Below are 23,198 nucleotides of genomic sequence, written 5' to 3'. Positions count from 1 at the left end.
GATCTTGCCATGTTTCCCGGGCTGGTATTCAAGTAGCAAAACAAATTCATCTATATTTTTTCTTCTCCTTTCCTCAAGCAGAAGAAGTCTCTTCCAAAGCTGTGAGCTGTACTTCGTGGAGTTGGGGGAAGGCTTACACAAACTCTCTTTTGGTCACCCTACATGTTGTCTCACTCGGTTGTTGTGTGCACCGCAAGTAGATTAGCTCTGAGGGTAAACACACACAGCATCAGGACTTCCCCAAGAATGACGGTCCTTGTGGCCTAGACTGCCTTTCAAAATCACCTAAGACCCCAGAACACTTTAACCTGCAGTGGTGGAGCTAGCTGGAACTCAGGTTCCAACCACTGAGATGAAGAATTGTGCTCGGAATAGCGCTGGTCTAAATGCTCCCTCTGGTGGCACTGGCTGAGTTCTGCCCTGCGTTTCTTTCTGCTATGACAGAGCTCCGCAGAGTTCCAACGCAAAGTCCGGCAATCATTTTATTCTCTCTCCTACGAGCGCAAAGATTTTCTCTCTTTGTGCCATGTGGCTTTTGGCAGGGAATAGAGCAGGGGTGGTGTCAGCAATTCAGGATTGTCTTTCCTATCCTCTTCAGTGACTCTCTCCTTGATATAATGTTAAAACCAGGTACTGTGATTGCTCACCTGTTGGGGTTCTTAGAAAAGGTACTTTCGTGTGTGGGTAGTTGTTCAATCTGTTGCTCCTTCAGGGAGAGAACATCACTGAAGGGTTCTATTTGGCCATCTTGCTCTGACTCCCCCTAGTAAGGCTGCTTCTGAGGTCTTCAGTTTGGGGTATTGTTTTCTGAACTCCAATAATATCATGTTCAAGGCTAAAAAAAAAATTCAGTATTACATAAGGAAACAGGGATAAAGAGAACTAAAATTGCATTAAACTTTCCAGTTTTCCTGATAGAATTATAAAAACATATATATATGCATAGAAATCCTGAAACCACTAAATTTTTATTATGTTATCCTCCATTACTATTCGCAAGTGAGAAAGGTACAGAGATTTGTCAGACGCCCTCTCCCCCGAACCACATGAATAGCTTCCCCTATTATCAATATCCCCACCAGGTTGATACGTGAATTACAAATGATATAGTTGTATTTAAGAAATATATCAGTTTGTAATAATCATTTCTTAAAGTCTGTTTACAGTAAGGTTCACTCTTGGTCTTGTACATTCTAGGGGTTTGGGAAAATATATAATAATATGTATTCATCATTATAGTATCATGCAGAGTATTTTCATTGCCTTCAAATCTGTTTTCCACCTATTTATCCCTCTTCTTACCCTGACCCCTGACAAAGGCTGATCTTTCCACTGTCTTCACAGTTTTGCCTTTTCTAGAATATGATATAGTTAGAATCATATAGTACAGGTTTTCAGGTGGGGGTCTTTCCACTTTCCAGTATGCAGTTACATTTCCTCCATGTCTTTTCATAGCTTGATCACCCATTTCTTTTTAGCACTAAACAATGTTCTGAATGTACCACAATTTATTTAGCCATTTACCTAGTGAGGGACATCTGGATCTTTCCACAGTTTGGCGATTATGAATAAAGCTGCTATAAACATTCTTGTACAGGTTTTTGTGGATGCAACTTTTTCACTCCTTTAGACAAATAACAAGAAACACGATTGCTAGATCCTATGGTTTAAGAATACGTTTAGTTTTATAAGAAACTGCCTATTTTCCAAAGTTACTGTACCATTTAGCATTCTCAACAGCAATGAATGGGAACTTGTATTGCTCCACGTCCCTGTGAGAATTTGTTGTAGAATATTGTATTTTAACTTGCCTCCCCTGATTTCTTATCCCATAAACCCTTCATCCCACACTGAGATTGGAAGTCTGCTAATTTTATTATGGTAACTGATTTTTCAGTTTTCATCTGAATGATTGTTGAAAGTAGAGAAGTAATCTTGAAGTCAGAGGAATATGATGTAATAAAGCATTCAGATATTTCATATCACAGAATCAGAATAGCAGAAAGGCTTTTTCAAGTTGTGTTCACTGGTAAAACTTTATAATGAGGCTAGGTGTGGTGACTCATTCATGTAATCCCAGCACTTTGGGAAGCTGAAGGCAGGCAGATTGCTTGAGCTCGGGAGTTCAAGACCAGCCTGTGCAACATGACAAAACCCATCTCTTCGAAAAATTAGTTAGGCATAATGGTGTGCACCTGTAATCCCAGTTACTCAGGAGGCTGAGATGGGAAATTGCTTAAGCCCTGGAGGTTGAGGCTGCAGAGAGCCATGATCGTGCCACTGCACTCCAGCCTAGGTGACAGAGTGAGACCCTGTTTCAAAACATATATAAAAAACTGTAATTAAAATGAACCTGAACTTGCTTTATGATCTGAATTAATTTAAGTGTAAAAACATGTCTGAATAAGCCACATAACCTCTCACATGAGAAACACAAATACAATGATATGGCCTAACTCTCTGACTTCATGTTCCCTCATTCTCACACTGTGAACTCTATGCATTTACGGTGATTTATTAATTGTGCTCTTTGCTCCTCTTCTCTACATCAGTTACTTCAACCCTTGTGTAACTGATAATGTTTTATCCTTTTCAGACTAGGACAAAATATTACCACTTGGAAGTATTTTCTAGCCTACAGCTTACCAACAAAAGCTCAATTAGGTCTCCCCTAACTGAGAAGTGTTCCTCTTCTGTCCTGCTGTGATACTATATGCATGTCCTTGTTAGCACATTTGCTACATGATATTATAATAGATTGCATGCTTTTCTGAAGACATTTCAAACTTTCTTTTGTTAAATATTATGCCCTATTCATATCTGTATCCCTCACTTAGTTCCTGACACATAGTATGCACTCACGAAAATGTTTGTTGAATAAATAATCATTGCTTGGCTAAGGTAAGCAATCATTGTAGTCATTTGTCTTCACCCATCTCATTTGTGGATAACCCTCTAAGAAGATGTCATTTAGAAAACCCAGGTCTGCCCCTTTATAGAACCAACTGTAAGAAGCCCTCTGGATACTAATCTTCTATGTATAGCAGTTTTTTGGTTCCTATTTTAGAACAGTAATGAGGCTTTACCAAAAATTGAAGGGCCACTGCCATCTATGAAACTAGTGGTTTCAGAAATTCATTTATCCAGCTCAGCTTATGATAAGTAGCATGTGTATTGAAGTCCTCAAGAAAGAGCAGACCCAGCTGTCTGAAAGTCATCCAGGAGGCATCCCAAGCTTAATATCCTCTTATTGAGCCCAGCTACCCTGGTGAACAAATCTACTCCCTCCACTAGGCATTGCTACTCTAACCAGGATCAACCCAAACTAGGTGTTCTCTGTTTAAAAATAACAGTCTAAATGCAGTTAGGTTTTCTGTGACAGAAAATCTTTTAGTGCTTCCAAACTTTTCACAAATGGCTGCATCTGATGTTTACTTTGTTCCAATTTAAATTACTTTAGACTTTTATCGGGCATTCAATGTATGGATTTGCACTTTAGGAGAATTCGCATGAATACCGAAATACTAACAGCTGGAAATATGTATAAATAAATCTAAATAAGAGTTTCTCAGTGTTCTCAGCAGAGTCCTGGGAAAAAATAAGTGAGGGATTTAAACCATTTCTTGCGATATTATTATTGGTAACTTTGGAAGGAGGCGTGAAGCAACATAATGTGAGGCTGCATTCAGCATGGCACAGCCTAAGGAAAGAAAACGCATCTGACATTTACAAGAAAAGCCTTCATGTCCCTGGATTTAAATTCAGTGAGTGTTAAAATATCCCATATCATGCTTGTAAAGCTAATTCCTGCTTACTTAAGAACTTACCATTTTTCTAGTAGATGGAAGCCTGCTGCTTGTCCTCAGGAAAGCAGTTTGACTCATTTGCTGTCCTAACCAAATTTTAATCAAGGGAAAACTGTCAACAAAGAGGACAGTTTAGATACGTTCCATTTTTCTCCTTCTCAAATGTCTTCTTGACATCTAAACTGTGCCCAAATCCAACCAAATTAAAGGGTTGCCAAAACAGTTTCATGAAATTCTGAGTGACAGTCACAAAGACACCAGGATAAGTTCCAAGGCCAGGTTGGTTTTCTGAGAACATCATTATTTAGGGTTTTAAGTCTTGAAGCTTTATATTCATTCTTTTGTTTCCCCAAGGAATCCTAATCCCAATTTCATCAAGATACAAAAAAGAGTGTAGTTATTAAAATTAATTAAATTTTATTTTAATTAACAAATACTTCTTGAGTACCTGCTCTCTGAGATACTGAATAGCATTGCAAACACCAGTATAAAGACATGCTTTCGATTGTGTGTAAATAATACCTTTCTGGGTTACATGCTTTGTCCAGAAAAGGGATATACTCGTGAACACAGGACTGACAGAAATTCTTTTTGCCCCTTTTCGGCTCTCCTCAATCCTGCCTCCTGTAACACAGATGCCTTCTTGGACCATAATGTCTGGGGAAACACACAAAGTGTGGCACAAGGGTGACTTGGAATGAGCTTAAGTCCCTGAGAAGCAGAGCGAGCTCAATAGCCCTGGATGATACACCTCTGGATTTTTCTATGAGAAAGAAAGAAACACTATGTTTTGCTAAGCTGATGGTAATTTTAAGATTTTCTCTTACTACAGCTAAAATTATGATCAAACTACCTTTCAATCTCCTTTTGCCTTATAAATCCTTCACTACATAGACCAGAAATCGTTTCTACAGAAAACTCTCCCAACAAGGACCAACCAAAGAGGATAAAATGTAAAGTAAAATAAATTACTCTGAAGCAGCATAAATAGGAAATATGACATAGAAGCTAAGAAACAGAGGATTGAAAAAATGGGAAGCACAGACATACTTAAAGAGATGGTTCTTGTCCTTTGTAGGGACATGATGACTCTGGAAACCATCATTCTCAGCAAACTGACACAAGAACAGAAAATCAAACACCACGTGTTCTTACTCATAGGCAAGTGTAGAACAATGAGAACACATGGACACAGGGAGGGGAGCACCACACACTGGGTCCTGTTAGTGGGGGGCTAGGGGAGGAACGGTGAGGGGTGGGGAGGTTGGGGATGGATAACATGGGGAGAAAGGCCAGATATAGGTGACGGGGGGATAGAGGCAGCAAATCACCATGTCATGTAAGTACCTAGGCAACAAACCTACATGATCTGCACATGTACCCCAGAACCTAAAGTATAACAACAACAACAACAAAGAGATTTCTAAGCACTTACAGGAATTTTAAGGATTTCCAAGCAAGATGAATAAAACAATATTTATATACAGACAATTTTAGTGAGACTACAGAACAAAAAGAGCTCTTAGAGGCAGCAAACTATGTCTAAATCCACATAATCTTATCACTTAAAAAATGGAAATTGACTGAGTTGAATTTTCAATAACAATAGAAGTTGGAAGACAGTGAATGAAATTCAATATGTCAAGAAAAGTAACTCTCAGCTTAGATTTCCTTGCCCAGTAATAGAACTTTTCAAGAGCAAGTATAAAATAAAGATCATTTCTTTAATGTACAGATTTTGACATCATAGAGAATAATTTCATAAAGAAAATAATTCTATTAAAATATCTGGGATGCAAGAAGTGGTGAGTAAGGTACTATAAATATGAGCTAAATCACAACACTAGGAGACTACATTAGAGAGAGTAATAATATATACTTTAAGGGGTTAAAAAAGGCAAACTTTTGATTGAGTCAAAATACACGTCAGCATTATCATATTAGAAAGAAAGAAGTTGGAGGGTAAAACATTTAAGTTGTTGAATTATTTCAGAAGATCTAAATACATTAATTGATGTTTGACTCTATCAAATTATATACCAAAATAATAGGTATAAAGCAATTTTTAAACTGGCAAAGAAAAAAATTGAAGTCCCAACCCCCAGTATTTTAGAATGTGGCTATTCTTAGAGAGAAGGACTTTAAAGAGATAATTAAAGTGAAATGAGATAAAAATCTGGGGCCTTAATCTGATATGACTGGTGTCTTTATATGCAAAGGAAGAGACAACAGAGATGTCTGTGCAGAAAGGAAATGCCGTATGAGGACACAGGGAGAAGGTGGCCATCTGCAAGCCAAAGAGAGGCCTTAAGTAAAACCAAACCTGCCAACTCTTTGATCTTGGACTTCTAGTCTCCAGAACTGTGAGAAAATAAATTTCTGTTGTTAAGGGCACCCTGTCTGTACCACTTTATTATGGCAACCCTGGGAAACTGACGTACCTCTCTTTCAATATTTGATAGACAAATACACAACAACTCACTATAAAAATATACATATGAAAATTATATATATATAAAATTCAGGACATAGACATGGGCAAGGACTTCATGACTAAAACACCAAAAGCAATGGCAACAAAAGACAAAATGGACAAATGGTATCTAATTAAACTAAAGTGCTTCTGCACAGAGAAAACAAAAACACAAACACAAAAAAAACTATCATTAAAGTGCAACAGCAATCAACATAATGGGAAAAAATTCTTGCAATCTACCCATCTGACAAAGGGCTAATATCCAGAATCTACAAATAACTTAAAGAAATTTACAAGAAGAAAACAATGAACCCCATCAACAAGTAGGCAAAGGATAGATATTTATGTGGCCAAAAAACATGAAAAGGGCCGGCATGCTGGCTCACGCCTGTAATCCTAGCACTCTGGGAAGCCGAGGCGGGTGGATCACGAGGTCAAGAAATTGAGACCATCCTGGTCAACATGGTGAAACCCCATCTCTACTAAAAATACAAAAAATTAGCTGGGCATGGTAGCGCATGCCTGTAATCCCAGCTACTAAGGAGGCTGAGGCAGGAGAATTGCCCGAACCCAGGAGGCGGAGGTTGCGGTGAGCCGAGATCGCGCCATTGCACTCCAGCCCGAGTAACAAGAGTGAAACTCCGTCTCAAAAAACAAACAAACAAACAAAAAACCAACAACAACACAATCTCATGGTTCTTAACATCACAGTTTAATTAAAATTCTCATGTGTGTACTTGTCTCGTGAACGAGCATTTTCAGGGCAGGTCTGTGCTTCATACTTCAAATCCTTATTTGCCCCTCAGCATTCTGTCAGGGTAGGAACTCAGCAATGCTTGTAAAATAAATAAATGATCTGTTCACGGTGGACATGGACTTACAACTTGCCTAAATTCCTTGTCCAGGTGACAGAATTTGGCAACAACACATTTCAACAAAGAGTCAACACATTTCACCACTAAGTGGCAGCATCCACAATGATAACTAAAGATGGTCAATACCAGCAAGCACATCACTGCGACTTTGGTAACCATAGCAACAAGACTACGTTAAGATCATAACCAGCTAGTCAGACTAATCTCTTCATGGTGGACATGACCAATGAATTACTTTCTGTGTGGACTGGGTTACTCTAAAAATAATATCTTTTTCTTTCTTTCTTTCTTTTTTTTTTTGAGACGGAGTTTCGCTCTTGCTACCCAGGCTGGAGTGCAATGGCGCGATCTCGGCTCACCGCAACCTCCACCTCCTGGGTTAGGGCAATTCTCCTGCCTCAGCTTCCTGAGTAGCTGGGATTACAGGCACGCGCCACCATACCCAGCTAATTTTTTTGTGTTTTCAGTAGAGACGGGGTTTCACAATGTTGACCAGGATGGTCTCGATCTCTTGACCTCGTGATCCACCCGCCTTGGCCTCCCAAAGTGCTGGGATTACAGGCATGAGCCACCGCGCCCGGCCCTCTAAAAATAATTTCTTTCTTTCTTTCTTTTGTTTTTTTGAGTCAGCGTCTCACTCTGTCACCCAGGCTGGAGTGCAGTGGTGTAATCATAGCTAACTGCCGCCTCAAAGTCTGGGCTTAAGCGATCCTCCCACCTCAGTCACCTGAGTAGCTGGGACTACAGGCATTCACCACCACACCCAGCTAATTAATTTTTTTGTTTGTTTTTATGGGTTCTCAGTATTTTGCCCAGGCTGGTCTCAAATCCTGGCATCAAGTGATCCTCCCATCTCAGCCTCCCAAAATGCTGGGAATACAGGTGTGAGCCACTGCACCTAATAATTTTTTTTTTAATTTCAAATTAAGTAGAGATGGAGTCTTGCTGTGTTGCCCAGGTTGGTCTCAAACTCCTGAGTTCAAACAATACTCCCACCTCGGCCTCCCAAAGCACTGGGATTACGAGTGTGAACTGCTGCACCTGGCCCACCTGATAATTTTTTTAAATTTTTATTTATTTATTTGAGGCAGGGTCTCACTCTGTTACCCAGGCTGGAGAGCAGTGGCATGATCTTGGCTCACTGCAACCTCTGCCTCCCAGGTTCAAGCCATTCTTTTGTGTCAGCCTCTCGAGTAGCTGGGATGACAGGCACCCAGCACCACACCTGGCTAATTTTTGTATTTTTAATACAGACAGGGTTTCATTGTGTTGACCAGACTGGTCTCGAACTCCTGACCTCAAGTGATCTGCCCGCCTCGGCCCCCTGAAGTGCTAGGAATACAGGCCTGAGCCATTGCACCTCCCAGTAATTTTTAATTAATATAGTTGAGAATCAAAAGAACTTACTGCTAATAGTAAATATTTTTCATGTGTGATTAATATGCATTTTAATATTCTTTTTGTTTTTAAAGTTTAGTTTTATTTTCTTATTTTTAAAGTGTTATATTCTTAGTACAAAATATGTAAAAGACGACAAAATCGCCTATAGCTCTCTCTCGGTTGCTTGTTTTCTCTGTAAGTGTTTCGTCTTGTTTTTTTCTTTTGTAAATCGACCTTAATGTTACATTGTTCTGGCTGGGCATGGTGGCTCACGTCTGTAATCCTAGTACTTTGAAAGTGTCAGGCTGTGGTGGGAGAATTGCTCGAGGCCAGGAATTCGAGACCACCCTAGCCAATGTGGAGAGACACCATCCCTAGAAAAAAAATCATATTATTCTAAAACAATTCATACTCATAAAAATAAAACCAATTAAAAGTACATAGAGTAAAAAGTTAAAAGTTCCTTCTCTCCAAGGCCTTGTTCTCACACCTAAGGTGTTAACTATTGTACTATTCCAATTATCTTCTCTAATGTGTTTTTTAAAAAGTGTAAGCATTTTTTTTTGTTACAAGTCAACACAAGTAATATTCTCTTTTTCTCTTTCCTTCCCTTACCCTTAGATCCCTCAAATGAAACTGCATAGAAGTAATAATAGTTACCAGTTTCATGTGGATTCTGGCTCGTAGCACTTAGACATGTGGAAATGTGGGAAAGCATTTTTGGTTATCACAGTGAGTAGCTTTACTGGCCGTTGAGGGCATAGTGCTCAGGGATGCTAACAACTGTGGTATGTCTAGTAGGCTCCTAAACGACAGAGCAATGTTCCAGAACACGTGGAATGCCACTAGCACCCCCTGCTGAGAAACCCCCGTATGCTCAAACTCTTCCATGCTGATCACATGCGCATGCACATGAATACCACACACACACACACACACACACGAACAGTCTCACACAAAAGTTGAAAGCCTTGTACATGGAAACTCTCATGTACCCACCACTTAGATTCTACTATTAACATTTTGCCTTATTTGCTTTATCACATATCTATCTGGCCATCTGTGCCAATTCCCGTTCATCAGTAATTCATCTTTTTCAAAATGTATTTCACAGTAAGTTGCAGAGGTGAATATACTTCATCTCTAAACACTTTAGCATTGAATTACTCTTTTTTTTTTTTTTTGAGATGGGGTCTTGCTTTGTCCCCCAGGCTGGAGTGCAGTGGCACAATCTTAGCTCACTGCAAACTGTGCCTCCCGGGTTCAAGCGATTCTCTTGTCTCAGCCTCTTGAGTAGCTGGGATTATAGGCACCCACCACCATGCCTGGATAATACTTTTATTTTTAGTACAGATGGCGTTTCACCATGTTGTCCAGGCTGGTCTCAAATTCCTGACCTCAGGTGATCCACCTGCCTTGGCCTCCCCAAAAGCTGAGATTGCAGGCATGAGCCACAGCACCTGGCCTACTTTCCTTACTTTTAAATTAACTCTTCACTGTTATATTTAATGATATAGTGAAGATCCTTGTTTGTATGTTGTTGTATATATTTCTGAATATTTCTATCAAATAGACTCTAGAAATAGACTTATCGAATCAAAAAAGTACACACATTTTAATTTTGATAGATACTGGTTAACTGCCCACCAAAAACATTGTGCTAGTCTGCATTCCTCTGATAGAATAAAATAGTACCAAATTTCTGGCAAGGTGTGATGGCTCAGGCGTGTAATCCCAGCACTTTGGGAGGCCCAAGGGACAAATCATTTGAGCTCAGGAGTTACGGACAATGTACTTAAATTCCATCTCTACAAAAAGTAAAAAAACTTAGCTGGGCGTGAGACATCTGTAGTCTCAGCTACTTAAGAGGCTGAGGTGGGAGGATTGCTTGAACCCTAGAGGCTGAGGCTGCAGTGAGCTGTGATCTCATCCCTGTAGTCCAGGCTGGGTGACAGAATGAGAGACCCTGTCTCAAAAAAAAAAAGAGTAATCAATTTTTTGTATTTCTTAGAATATTCTAAGTTTTACACAGCTAGTAAAAGAAAACTACCTATATAAAATCATTTATCATTCATTTATTCATTTAATCATTTAATAAATATTCATTGAGTACCTATTATGTTATAAGGGTTGTGCTAGGCCAAAGAGACAATCAAGGAACAATTTAAAAAAATTCTTTCCCCTGTAGGTATATAATCTATTAAGGGTAGACAGTCAATAAAGAAATGGGTAAATTTTTTTTTGAGATGGAGTTTCGCTGTTGTTACCCAGACTGGAGTGCAATGGCACCATCTCGGCTCACTGCAACCTCCGCCTTCTGGGTTCAAGCAATTCTCCTGCCTCAGCCTCTGGAGTAGCTGGGACTACAGGCGCACACCACCATGCCCAGCTAATTTTTGTATTTTTAGTAGAGACGGGGTTTCACCTTGTTGACCAGGATGGTCTCGATCTCTTGACCTCGTGATCCACCTGCCTCGGCCTCCCAAAGTGCTGGGAGAAATGGGTAAATTAATATACAATATAGTGTTAGATGATAAGTGTGATGAAAACTAAAGCAGAATAAGGAAGTAGAGAGTAATGAAATGAAAGGTTAGATAGTGTCACCAGGAGGGTCTCTGAGGAAGTGACATTTTAGCACCTGTGAATGAAGTGAGGGGGAGCCACCTGAAACCCTGGGGAGAAAGATCATTTCAGGCAGGAAGTGCAAAGGCCCTGAGATGGGAACTTGATGAAACTGAGAAACCTCCATTGTGTTGTAAGTTACCTTTCCCTATTCACTACTGAGATGAAACAACTTTTTTCCCTCCACCTCTTCATCTATAGAATGTATGAGTGTAGCAGTTTCACAGACTTCCAGCCCCTCCCAACCCTAAAAGTTAATCAGTCTGTTGCTTTCATATGTTTAATGATTTTGAATTAAGCCAATGGTAAGGATATTTTTTCATCCTTGTTTAAAAGTCAGGTTTATTGAGGTATTATTTACATAGAGTAAAATTCATCCTTTTAAAATGCAATGACTCTGACAAAGGTATACAGTTGTGTAACCCCTACAATCAAGATAGGAAAACTATTCCACCAGTCCCCCCGAAAAAACTCACTTGTGTCCCTTTGAGCTAAATCTCTTTTTGCCCTCAGTCTCTGGAAATCAATTTTTTGTACCTATAGTCTTATCTTCTCTAGAATGTTACATAAATGAAACCATACAGTGAATAGCCTTTTTTTTTTTTTTTTTTTTGAGATGGAGTCTCACTCTGTTGCCCAGACTGGAGTGCAGTGGCGCTATCTGGCTCACTGCAACCTCCGCCTCCCGGGTTCAAGCAATTATCCTGCCTCAGACTCCCAAGTAGCTGGGATTACAGGCGCCTGCCACTATGCCTGGCTAATTTTTATATTTTTAGTAGAGATGAGGTTTCACTATGATGGCCAGGCTGGTCTCAAACTCCTGACCTCAGGTGATCTGCCCATCTTGGCCTCCCAAAGTGCTGGGATTACAGGTGTGAGCCACCGTGTCCGGCTGGGAATACATTTTTGTGCCTGTCTTAGCATAATGCTTTTACGATACATCTATGTTGTTTCATGTATCAGTAGTTATTTAATCTTTACCACTGAGTAGTTTCCAGGGTCTGGTCGTACTGATGCAGGGGCAGACAAGCCCCAAAATTGGGGCTGAGCCTGGGAGGATTCTTGGGCTTACCCAGGAAAGAATTCAAGGGTGAGCTGGTAGGTTTAAAGGGTAACTTTTATTGAAGTGGCGGTGCACAGCAGCAGCAGAGGTACTGCTTCTTGCAGAGCAGGGCCTCCCCGTTGGCAGTGTGCTCAGAGTAACAGCTCAGAGGCATGAATTTATATCCACCTTTAATTACATGCAAATTAAGAGGCAGATTATGCAGAAATTTCTAGGAAAAGGAGAGTAACTTCTGGGTCATCAGGTTGTTGCCATGGAAAAGGGTGGTAACTTCCAGGTGTTGCTATGGCAATGGTAAACTGACATGGTGCACTGGTGGGTATATCTTGTGGAAAGCTGCTTCCACGCCATCCCGGTTTTAGTTAGTCCTCAATTTGGTCCAGTGTCTGAGCCCTGACTCTGGGGTCAAGTCCTACCCCTTACCTCAGTACTACACTTTGAGCTGGTGAACATCTGAGTTGTTTCCAGTTTATGGCTATTGTAAATAAAGCTGCTATAAACATTCATATATACATCTCTGTGTGGACATATTCTTTTTTCTTTGGGTAAGCAATAAAGAGTAGGCCGGGTGCGGTGGCTCATGCCCGTAGTCCCAGCACTTTGGGAGGCCTATGTGAATGGATTATTTGAGGTCAGGAGTTTGAGACCAGCCTGGCCAACATGGTGAAATCCTATCTCTACTAAAAATACAAAAATTAGCTGGGCATAGTGGTGGGTGCCTGTAGTCTGAGCTACTCAGGAGGCTGAGGCAGGAGAATCACTTGAACCCAGAAGATGAAGGTTGCAGTGAGCCGAGATCCTGCCACTGCACTCCAGCATGGGCAACAGAGTGAGACTCTGTCTTAATAACAATAATAAAGAGTGCAATAACTGGATTATATGGTAACTGTATGTTTAACTTAATGTGATGTTGCCAAACGTTTTTTTCCAAAATGTCTATACCATTGCATTCCAATCAGGTATGTAAAGGAGTTCCAGTTCTTTCATCTCTGTCGGTTTGATATATTACTGAGTACATAGTGACATCCCACTGTAGTTTCGCTCTGCATTTCCTTATAGACTAATGCGGTTGAGCATCTCTTAATGTGCATATTTGTCACCTGCACAATTTCTTTAGTACAGTGTCTGTTGAAATCCTGTCACAATTTTTTATTGGTCATTTCTTATTATTGATTTCTGAGAGTTCTTTATATATTCTGAATGTAGGTCCTTTGTCATATATGTTTTTTGTAAATGTTACTTCTCACTTATGGCTTGTCTTTTCATTACCTTTTTTTTTTTTTTTTTTTGAGACAGAGTCTTGTTCTGTCACAGCTGGAATGCAGTGACATAATCTTCGCTCACTGCAACCTCCACCTCCCAGGTTCAAGCAATTCTCAGACTTCAGCCTCCTAAGTAGCTGGGATTACAGGCATGTTCCACCATGCCCAGGTAAGTTTTATATTTTTAGTAAAGACAGGGTTTACCATGTTGGCCAGGCTGGTCTCAAACTCCCAGCCTCAAGTGATCTGCCCACCTTGGCCTCCCAAAGTGCTGGGATTACAGGTGTGAGCCACCACACCCAGCCCAAGACAGGGCCTTGCTATATTGCTCAGGCTGATCTTGAACTCCTGGCCTCAAGTGCTCCTTCCACCACAGCCTCACAAAGCGCGGAATTACAGATGTGAGGCACTGTGCTAGGCAATCCAGCATTTATTATTGGAAAAGTTTTCCTTTTTCTGTTGAGTTGCTTGGCACCATTTTGAAAATCAACTAATCTTATATGTATCAATCTATTTATGTTCTATGGAACCTTCATATCTTTCCTTACACCAATACCACACTGCCCTGATTACTGTGAGAAAGCTATCTGTGATAAACATTCTCAATTTCTGCTTATCTAAAATAACTTGGTTTTGCCTTCACTTTCAAAAGATAGTTTTCTCTAAAGTCTTCGAAGATATTTGAAGATCTTATTCCATACTCTTCTAGCATACGTTTGCTTTTGAAAAGTCAGTAGTCCAGTTGTAGGTGATCTTTCTGATTGTTTTAAAAGTTTTTTCTTTATATATGTGTATGTAATATATATATACAAGTAGTCAGTCTGAATGACCTTTGGTAACTATATAAGATACAAATATTTCCACCCCATCCTTCGCCCCAGAAGATTTAATTGTTTTCTTGTGCTGAAAACAAGAGTTGCTAAAAATGTTATATGGTCTTAGATCCCTTTGAGAATCCCTGCCGAGTGTGGAATTCTCAGATTTCATTCTTCCACCTTGACCCTGACCCAAAGTCTACTTTGCTAATGGATTGCAGTGATTATATTGGAATGTTCCCATGGGACAGTCTCATTTCTTACATGTCCTTGCTACTTACTCTTCCCTGTATTAGCCTTAACTCACTTTTAAGGGTTTTAGGGAACTGCTGAGACCTTCCTTACAGCAGTTTAAATAAATTAAATAATCTCTTTGGGCTAAATTTTAAAACATTTATAAGACATTTACATTTTTCTTTTGTGAATTTCTTGAATTTTGCAATTTACCATTTTTCTCAATGTTCTATCCTTAGTATTTTCCATCTAATCACGACTGTTTCAAAAGCATGATTTCAGGCCCTCCATATAAGACACACTGGGGGCGATGGATGCCCAGATTGCACAACCACTTCTGGAGCTGATGTGCGTGAGATGCCGAGGTCCTCTGTGAGCCCAGGCCAAGGTTGGGGATATGATCAACACCTCCCTGTCTGGGCCCTCCCTGCTGGCCTCCTATGGGACCCTAGATACTGACCCTGCACCCGAGGGCCACAATGCTGCAATGAGTGGCCCCAGGCCTGTAGGCCCCCACACCAACACCTGGCATCATCGCCTGGTACAGAGGAGCCTCGTGCCCTTCTCAGTAGGGGCAGTCCTAGCCCTGGTGCTCAACCTGCTGTAGATCCAGAGGAATGTTACCCTATTCCCCAAGGAGGTGATTGCCACCATCTTTTTCTCTGCCTGGTAGGTCCCTCCCTGCTGTGGGACAGTAGCTGCTGCTATTGGTTTACTGTACCCTTGTATCAACAGTCACCTCAGAGAACCCCACAAATTCAAGAGAATGGGCCAGTGTCATGCACGGCATGGCAGCTTTTTTTGGCATTAACCATGCCAGTGCCAAATTGGATTTTGCCAATGGTGTCCAGCTGTCCTTGACTTTAATAGCCCTGTCTTTAGGCTTTTTGTGGATATTTGATGGTTCAGGAGGCGGCCTCGGGCTTGGGATCCCCATAGCCTTTTTAGCTACTCTGATCACTCAGTTTCTGTGTTTAGTGGTGTCTATGAGTACACATCCCCAGATTTCCTCTATGTTCGTTCTTGGCTCCCATGTATGACATTTCTCAAGGACATCAGTGGGAAACATAGGACGACAGTTAGCTATGGGTGTTCCTGAAAAGCCACATAGTGATTGAGTCTTCCATACCACCTATTCTGAAGAGCAAGTAAGATTTGGGAAGAAAATCTGATCGTGGATTATGACAAAGATTATCTTTTTTGTTAAATAATCTGTTTAGATTGGGCTGACTGTACAAATGACTCATGGAAAAAATCAACAGTGAAGTGGAGAAAATGACTTACCTTGAAGTCGTACCTTGACTGGCTGTGCTGGTGTCTCTCTGTGCCCTGGAACATTCTGCTCAGGCTGTGTCGGTTCAGGCAGTGGCAGTTTCCTGAGTATTAGATTTCATTCATTATTAAAACAAGATGTCATATTTCAAAGCCTTGAACTAAGACTTAATTAACAACTATCAGTGCCCAAAGGAGAAAGGTAGATGGTGCTTAACAAGATTAAGTATGGCATAATAGGAATAATACTTATCCAAAAGATTTTTAGTAAGTTTGTGTGGCCGGGCGCGATATCTCATGCCTGTAATCCTAGCACTTTGGGAGGCTGAGGCAGGTGGATCGCCTGAGGTTAGGAGTTCGAGATCAGCCTGGCCAACATGGTGAAACCTTGTCTCTACTAAAAATACAAAAATTAGCTGGGCATGGTAGCAGGTACCTGTAATCCCAGCTACTCGGGAAGCTGAGGCAGGAGAATCACTTGAACCCAGGAGGTAGAGGTTGCAGTGAGCCGAGGTTGCCCCATTGCACTCCAGCCCATGCAACAAGAGTGAAACTGTCTCAAAAAAAAAGAAAAGAAACAAGTTTGAGAAGAAAAAGAAGACAGGGGAGGAGGGGAGCAGCAGCAGTGAGTATAGAAAGGTCACATTCTCTGTAGGGTCACAGTGTGCCACACTTCATGGTGTCTTGCGTTCATGCTGCAGTGATGTGCTAACAGTCACACATGTGTGTATCACCACTGAGTCAACTGTGCTTTTTATTCCACCCATGGAAGTTTGTGTAGACAATCTTACTGAGCAAAAGGCAATGAAAAGTCGTGGCTCTACACTTTGATGTACTGGAATTTTCACCTCAGCTTATGAAGTTTATTTCTAAATCCATAATCATCTAAGAATGAATACCTGTCTGCCATGTATTTCAATCTTAGTGAGCCAAAGTGGTTTGTTTCTTTGTTACTTGAGAATGGAGATGACTGTTTTTTTCCACGGCCCTATGGAATTTGCAATCTGTGATTGCCTTGTAAAAAGGAAAGTGCGTATGTCACTGCATTAAATGTGGTGTTTCTAAATATTCCATTATATTGATGAGTACAATTTATGGCATAGACCATACTAGACCTAATTTGCAAGTATTGGATTTTTTTTTTTAAGTTTTAATAGAGACGGGGTTTCACCGTGTTAGCCAGGATGCTCCTGACCTCATGATCCGCCCATCTCTGCCTCCCAAAGTGCTGGGATTACAGGGGTGAGCCACCATACCCGGCCATAAGTATTAGATCTTAAACCTAAGTGCAATGTGTATGAAAACCAATCTGAGCTTTGTAGCTCTTAAATATTTATTTATTTTTTTAATGTGTAAGATGTTCAAGAGAAGCGTTCTCCGTTACTTTCTGTTTGTTTTTTTTTGGTCTCCATTACTTTCAGTGTTGCATGGAGGAAACTCGGCAATGATTTCTTTCAGTTGTGAAGTTCCTTTCATGTTATACCCTCCACAGAACCCTTGACCTTTGAAGTACTCCAGTTTTGTGCGTTTATTAATTTATACCTACAAATTTACCTTTTTGTATTTGACAATTCACATGTTTTTGGTTTGTTTTAAAATCTGAGAAAGTGGCTTGATATAAAAAACTCTTTTCCTTTTTTTTAAGATGGAGTCTTGCTCTGTTTGCTGCCCAGGCTAGAGTGCAGTGGTGTGATCTTAGTTCACTGCAACCTCTGCCTCCCGGGTTCAAGCAATTCTCCTGCCTCAACCTCTCGAGTAGCTGGGACTACAGGCACACACTGCCACACCCAGCTAATTTTTTGTGTTTTACTAGAAATGAGGTTTCACTGTGTTGCCCAGGTTGGTCACAAACTACTGAGCTCAGGCAATCTGCCCACCTCGACCTCCAAAGTGCTAGAATTATAGGTGTGAGTCACAGCGCCCAGCCAAAAACTCTTTTTTTTTAAAAGACGGGGTTTCGGCCAGGCGCGGTAGCTCACGCCTATAATCCCAGCACTTTGGGAGGCTGAGGCGGGTGGATTACGAGGTCAAGAGATCGAGACCATCCTCGTCACCAAGGTGAAACCCCGTATCTACTAAAAATACAAAAATTAGCCGGGCATGGGGGTGTGCGCCTGTAGTCCCAGCTACTCCGGAGGCTGAGGCAGGAGAATTGCTTGAACCCAGGAGGTGGAGGTTGCGGTGAGCTGAGATCCTGCCATTGCACTCCAGTATGTGTAACAACAGCAAAACTCCATCTCAGAAAAAAAAAAAAAAAAAAAAAAAAGAACGGGGTTTCACCAAGTTGGTCAGGCTGGTCTTGAACTCCCGACCTCAGATGATCCGCCTTCAAAGTGCTTTGGCCTCCAAAGTGCTTGGATTACAGGCATGAGCCACCAAACCCAGCCTCAAAAACTAATTTTTTAAATAGAATTCACCAGTCAGCAGAATAAAAATTTAGACTAACTTGCCTATGAGTGTTGATCTATGTATTTGGTTTCATGTATATGATAATCCTTTTTGGGATTTTTTTGCTTTGTTTCAAGGGATAGTAAATTTTAGTTTCTGAAAGCTAATTTATTTTGGAGAAACTTTGTTTTAAAAAATAAGATCATTCTGAACTTTGGATTGATCCCTTATAAATTTTCTGAAAATGAAAACAAATAATTAGTTATGTGAAAAAATTTCCAATGAACATGTCAGGATTTTATGAAAAACCAGGTTATTAGATGAAGGCAGTAAGTGAATCTTTAAAACATACTCGATCGTCTGGGCGCAGTGGCTTATGCCTATAATCCCAGCACTTTGGAGGCCGAGGCGGGTGGATCACGAGGTCAAGAGATAGAGACCATCCTGGTCAACAAGGTGAAACCCTGTCTCTACTAAAAATACAAAATTAGCTGGGCATGGTGGTGCATGCCTGTAGTTCCAGCTACTCGGGAGGCTGAGGCAGGAGAATTGCTTGAACCCAGAAGGCGGAGGTTGCGGTGATTCGAGATCGTGCCATTGCACTCCAGTCTGGGTAACAACAGCGAAACTCCATCTCAAAAAAACAAAACAAAAAAAAAAAAAACCATACTCGATCATGCACAATGTCTTTTTCTCTTAAACTGGAAGTAAATCTATATCTATTAGAAATAACATAGCCAAAAAAATGTAAATTTTGCCAGGCATGGTGGCTTACACTTATAATCCCAGCACTCAAGGCAGGTAGATCACCTGAGGTCAGGAGTTCAAGACCAGCTTGGTCAACATTGTGAAACCCTGTCTCTACTAAAATACAAAAATTAGCTGGGCATGGTGGCATGCATCTGTAATCCCAGCTACTCAGGAGGCTGAGGCAGGAGAATCACTTGAACCCAAGAGGCAGAGGTTGCAGTGAGCTGAGATTATGCCACCGCACTCCAGTGTAGGTGACACAGCAAGACTTCGTCGCAAAAAAAAGAAAAAAAAAAAAAAGAAAATCCAAAACCAATTAACACTTTTTTTGATGAATGACAAACTTAGGTTCTATTTTTAAAATTGGTTTTTGTTTTTGTGGCTTGTTTTGAGACAGGGTCTCACTCTGTCACCCAAGCTGGGATGCAGTGGTTTGATCTCAGCTTATTGCAACCTCTGCCTTCTGGGCTCCAGTGAGTGATTCTCCCACCTCAGCCTCTGAAATAGCTGGAAATGCAGGCATGTGCCTCCATGCCTGGCTAATTTCTGGGTTTGTTGTTATTGTTTTGTTTTTTGTAGAGATGAGGTCTCACCATGTCACCCAAGCTGGTCTTGAACTCTTGGGCTCAAGTGATCTGCCCCGCTTGGCTTCCCAAAGTGCTGGGCTTATAGGCATGAGTTACCATACACAGCTCTGAAAAAATGTTTGAAACTCATATATGTGAAGCATGTGATGCACCTATTATTAAATTAAACACTAAAAGTCAAAGACAAACAACACACGATAATGCTTCAGGACTCCGAATCTCAGTGTTAACTCAGACTGTGTTGAATGGCCTTTGAACGCCTCTGGGTATTCCTCTTTCCCAAGTACCCAGCCACCTCAGTGAATGACTACTGGTCTTTTTAATAAAGGACTGAGAATCATTACAGAATATACTCAAGATGATGTTCTTCCTTGTGGTGACCTGGCCACCTCTTCAGTTCACCAGTACCAGGTCTGAAAATTGACTTAGGTTCAACAACAGGGCAAGAGATCATAATTTCCTTTTGGGTAACCACTCTAATTTTGTCAAGTGCAGTTTATTAACCATTATACGCCTATCGCTAAGCCCAGGGACTGACACATAGTAAGTACTCAAAAATATCTGTCCAATGAATGAATGATGTTTGGAATTTCGGCAACATAAAAGTTTCTGGTGGTGGGCCGGGCGCGGTGGCTCAAGCCTGTAATCCCAGCACTTTGGGAGGCCGAGGCGGGTGGATCATGAGGTCGACATGGTGAAACCCTGTGTCTACTAAAATTACAAAAAATTAGCTGGGCACGGTGGTGCGTGTCTGTAATCCCAGCTGCTCGGGAGGCTGAGGCAGGAGAATTGCCTGAACCCAGGAGGCGGAGATTGCACTCCAGCCTGGGTAGCAAGAGCGAAACTCCGTCTCAAAAAAAAAAAAAAAGTTTAAGGTGGTGTACAAAACCTCAATCAGTGATTATTTTTTGTATTTTTAGGAGAGACGAGATTTAACCATATTGGTCAGGATGCTTTCAAACTCCTGACCTCAAGTGATCCACCTGCTTCATCCTCCCAAAGTGCTGGGATTATAGGCGTGAACCACCATGCCTGGCCGATTTTTTTTTTTTTTTTTTTTTGTATTTTTAGTACAGACAGGTTTTGCTGTGTTGGCCAGGCTGGTCTCGAACTCCTGGCTTCAAGTGATCCGCTTGCCTCAGTCTCCCAAAATGCTGGGATTATAGGGGTTAGCCGCCACGCCTGGCATAAAGTTAAAAATTTAAATACTGCTGGCCGTGGTGGCTCATGCCTGTAATCTCAGCACTTTCAGAGGCCAAGGCAGGCAGATCACCTGAGGTCAGGAGTTCAAGACCAACCTAGACAAAATGGTGAAATCCTGCCTCTACCAAAAATACAAAAATGAGCTGAGTATGGTGGTGTGCACCTATAGTCATAGCTACTTGGGCGGCTGAGTCAGGAGAATGGCTTGAACCTGGGAGGCAGAGGTTGCAGTGCGCTGAGATTGCGCCATTGCACTTTAGCCTGGACAACAAAAGCAAAACTCTATTAAAAAAAATTTAAATACCACAACTTACATATGCCACAATGGTTACTCCTTTGTCTTTGTTTATAATTATCTAAACATTCTCACTAAACTCCACCCCATTTGGTTGGGAGGAGGAGGGAAGCAGAGAAGTAGGATGCCACAGGAGTTAAACTTGTCAAATAAGTGTCCCTTAGTCTTTGCAAGATGGTTAAGACTGTCTCTTGCTGGGTAAATATTAAATAATCTAATATTTAACTCCACATCAGAGCCATTTTTTCCTTCTTGCTCTTACTTTTCAAGGTGTCAGGGTTTCATGGGTAAGCTATGTGCCCTCTTGGCAGGAAGAGGGAGCCCTTTTATCCATAAATCAGTCTCTCCATAGGCTTTGGAATCCTTGTGGGTCTCAAGGGTTTTGCTCAGCTTCATATTGATATACTCCTCCACTGGGACACTGGGGACATTTGCTGCTGGGGTGTGGGGTATGACTACTGGTCAGTCTTCTTGGTTGGTGTATATTAATCTATTCTCACACTGCTAATAAAGATGTACCTGACACTGGGTAATTTATAAAGGAAAGAGGTTTAGTTGACTCAGTTCCATGAAGCTGGAGAGGCCTCATAAACATGGTGGAAGGCGAATGAGAAGCAAAGGCATGTCTTACATGGTGACAGGCAAGAGGGCTCTTGCAGCGGAACTGCCCTTTATAAAACCATGAGATCTCGAGAGACTTATTCATTACCACAAGAACAGTATAGGGGAAAGCATCCTATGATTCTATTATCTTCATCTGTCCCTGCCCTTGACACATGGAGATTATTACAATTCAAGGTGAGATTTGGGCGAAGATATAGCCAAACCATATCAGTTGTGTTATGACCCATTGATCTACAAATATGACTTGACCTCACCTTTGCATCCCTTCAAGACTCGTCCACTGTCTCCCTCAGACATGTGTCAGAGGTTATCAGGTCCCTGTCTACCTACTTCCTCATGATGACCCCATGGCAGGTCACACTCAATTACTTTCCACTTCCCCAAAAGCAATGCTGAAGAGGAGACATTTGACTCTTGTCTAAGATATCAAGGGAGGTCTGCACTGTCTAGTTAGGCTGCCATGACATCACAGTAGCCCTATATGCACTCAGCAGTGGTGTTCTCTCCATTTCAAAACAAGAAGTCAGGCTAAATCTCCCTTTACGTGTGTTTTCTCTCCTCAATACAAACTGGGGTTTCCCTTTTCTAGTCAGCTACTGATGCAGGATTTTTTACTCCTTAGCACAGCTAGGTGTGGGTTCTCATCTCTCAACCAGGAAGAATTAGGTATGCAGACACTTGGAGAGTGAGTGAAGTCGAATTAATTAAATGAAAGCTCTCAACTAAAAGAGGGGAACTGAAAGCAGGTTACTGGTTTCCCCCTTCACAGTTGAATACTAGGGCTTAAGGCATGAATTTCTGGTGGCTCCACCCTGTCCTTCCAGTGCTCATGCAGGCCCTTGGACTGCCAGCTCCGTATTGATTTATTTCCCTTATTGTGCATGTGTTAAGCAACGGAATTTTCCACTTCAGTCATGTTTAGGCAAGCCCCTATGCAAGTTCCCTTATCTGCACAAAACATCTGGTGTAAGCACTTGAGGGGCAGGTCGGAGGTTCTCTAGGGACCCTTCACTTACGGTCTGCCTAAACCAAGCTGGATAAATCCTACCACTTATAACCCCTTGAGTTTCCACAGGAAAAAGGAGCTATGTGTAAAACTAGGGTCTTGATGTCTAATCTCTTTCTCCACATCTTCCATACCCTGCACCACTAGATCAGAGGAAGTTTTCCCTCTGGGTTGACATCGCTTTAGAAATGTTTTCACGGTGGCTCACGTCTGTAATCCTAGTACTTTGGGAGGCCAAGGTGGATGGATCACCTGAGGTCAGGAGTTCAAGACCAGCCTGGCCATCATGGTGAAACCCCATCTTTAAAAAAAAAAAACAGAAATGTTTTCTTCTTCATTAACCTAAAGCTAGTTCTTCACTTTCTTTTCCCTGAGGCAAAAAGCATCTCCCAGTCTTAAAGTGAGGAATGTTTGCAAGAGCAGGAAAAAGATTATAGAGAAAAAACTATTGAGGAGGTATAACATTTATATCAACCTTTAACTAGCAAATTTGAGTGTCCTTCTGCCCCTTCTTCTATTTTTAGATTAATTATACGAAAT

The 23,198-nt window shown here is 41.2% G+C and overlaps 1 long non-coding RNA gene and 1 pseudogene across 1 annotated transcript; one reads left to right on the top strand and one right to left on the bottom strand.

Annotated features, from left to right (window-relative positions):
* Positions 1–792: 792 nt before the first annotated feature.
* Positions 793–22,072, bottom strand: LOC103790575 (uncharacterized). The gene is made up of 3 exons (XR_013521981.1): positions 21,907–22,072; positions 15,818–15,909; positions 793–835 (listed from the first exon to the last, which is right to left on the bottom strand). It is a non-coding gene; the product is annotated as an uncharacterized LOC103790575 (long non-coding RNA).
* On the top strand, positions 14,848–15,651 carry LOC108593189 (insulin-induced gene 1 protein pseudogene; annotated as a pseudogene).
* Positions 22,073–23,198: the final 1,126 nt, after the last annotated feature.

Source organism: Callithrix jacchus, chromosome 9, assembly GCF_049354715.1.
Source record: "Callithrix jacchus isolate 240 chromosome 9, calJac240_pri, whole genome shotgun sequence".
In the NCBI taxonomy this organism is placed as follows: Eukaryota; Metazoa; Chordata; class Mammalia; order Primates; family Cebidae; genus Callithrix; species Callithrix jacchus.
The sequence above is the reverse complement of the archived record's forward strand: the minus strand, read 5'-3'. Positions and strand labels throughout refer to the sequence as shown.